We start from the raw sequence: 2078 nt of genomic DNA, 5'->3' as shown, positions 1-2078 counted from the left end.
TAGTAATACCTCCTCCCCACCCTAAACCGATGCTATTAGAGTTCAATTTTCGCCAAGCATTCATGGATAAAAAAAATGGCATGCAATCTTATTTTGCCTTTCTGTGATAACTGGCGAGATTGAACATTTTTTTCTATTATTTCAATTTGCCATTTGTATTTTCTCATGTATGAATGGTCCGATCATATAATTGATTCATTTTCTTTGAGTAGTTTACTTTGTCTTATTGATTCATGAGAATTCCTTGCGCATGGGGAGATTAATAGTTTTCCCCCCAATTTGTTGTTGAGTTTTTAGCGTTCTTTATATATTCTAAATACAAGTCCTTTGACCTGGATGTGGTTTACAAATATTTTCTTCCACTCGGGAACTTCTTTTTAGTCTCCTTCTGACGCTATTGACAGAGCAAAGGTTTTTAATTCTGATGAAGTCTAGTTTGTCAATATTTCCTTGTAAGATCATGCTGTTGACGTGAAGTCTCAGAATCCTTTGCCCGGCTCTAGACCTGGAATGTTTCCTCCTATGTTTTTTTTTTCCCCCCCAATAATTTTACTCTGGTACATTTTTACATTTCAGCCTATGAGCCACTTAGAGTTCGTTTCTGTGTGAGTGTGAGACTTAGGTCGAGGTTCACCTATTTTGTCTGTCCATGGATCTGCCCACGTAAACTGTGCGGTCTGAGTTTTCTTCCAACACGATTGCTGTTCGTTAATTTTTTTTTTTTTTCCACAATTAAATATAAAAGTGATCGGAGTAACGTGTAAATGTAGGTTTAAAAAGAAAATGGCCCTACGAGGCTTTTCGTGGAGAACGTCACTCCGCCCTAATCCATTTCCTCCCCAGGAGAAGACAGAAAGCTAAGGCCTCTGGAAAACCAGTTTTGGATAATATCTACTGAATTCCTACAGTGGGAGATGAGGCCTTAGCTTTCTGTCTTCTCCTTCCCTCTGCCTTCCAGTTGCCTTATAATCACCGTTTTTGTTAAGTAAACATCGTGTAACCGTCTGTCCGTCGCTGTGATCATGCTGGTCTCTTGGAAAGCGTTTTTTCCTTCCTGGTGCTGCTTTAAATGTAGTCGCCTCTGCTTCTGGGTGAAGACGTGGACAGGCCCCTGACGTCTCTGGTTACCCTTGGGTGACGTGAGTTGTCCGGTCACTCGAACCTGTAATGCAGGCTCTTTCTTAGATACAGCACTTCAGACCTCTCTCAGTTTATGTAGGCTTCCTTGAGGGCACCTGAATCGACAGACTTGAGTGGGATGGCAATGCCTTTAATCTTCACTGCAGAATGGGTGCCTTTGTTTGCTTTAGAGAGGTCTCCGGGAAGGGTTTGGGATGGCCACCTGCTTATCTCTGGGGACAGAGAAGCAGTTAGCTTTTCTAGTGTGCTGGCACCCAATTTCTGATTTTTCTCTCTTTCGTTTTTGCCTGCACACTGGGCACTTCTCATCTTTCTTACGATAACTTGCTAGATGCACCAAAGAGTAGCTAACATCCTGTCTTATCTATTCCTGAAAATACAAGAGAAGGAAATAATTTAAGCAAAGTGTAAAATCCTCTGTCTGTTGTAGCCCTATATCCAGAAAAACACAAAGTTATAGGGGGGGAACCTCACGCCCAATATTTATTTATATATATTTGCCAATCGTTAGGGTAGTGGTTAAGTAGGTAAAGGTCTATCAGATGGAATATTATGTAGCTTTTCAAACTTATTAATGTGGAAGTTATGTAGAAACAAAAAAAAACGTTGGCGGTCTGCTGGTGGTAAGTAGAGGAGGAAGATACAAAGTTGTAAGCAAACTGTGGTCACAGCTTTGTAAACCCAGAGCTGGGCGTGGAGCTGGTAGGGTTGTGGGCGGTATTTTTCTTCTTTCAAGGTGTCCTTTAAATTGCATTTCAATAAGAATACCTGACTGAGCAGAAAAATGTGTTTCGTCATGGGAACATCGATGGCTCCTGAAGAACAGGTGTACGTCCTTTAAGGACAGTGTGGACCCCATTATAGGCTTCGCTTCTCCCGGCCCCAGGGAGCTCAGTACCAGGCGTGATGTTCAGGCACGGCGACCCTTCAAGTGACTG

At 42.1% G+C, this 2078-nt stretch overlaps 1 protein-coding gene across 4 annotated transcripts in view; it reads left to right on the top strand.

Annotated features, from left to right (window-relative positions):
- SH3GL3 (SH3 domain containing GRB2 like 3, endophilin A3) overlaps nucleotides 1-2078 on the top strand; it is a 134203-nt gene that overhangs the window by 117697 nt on the left and 14428 nt on the right. The window lies entirely within an intron of this gene.

This window comes from Pteropus vampyrus, unplaced genomic scaffold (assembly GCF_000151845.1).
Source record: "Pteropus vampyrus isolate Shadow unplaced genomic scaffold, Pvam_2.0 Scaffold286, whole genome shotgun sequence".
NCBI lineage: Eukaryota > Metazoa > Chordata > Mammalia > Chiroptera > Pteropodidae > Pteropus > Pteropus vampyrus.
Note: the sequence above shows the minus strand (reverse complement) of the source record. Positions and strands in the feature narration are given on the sequence as shown.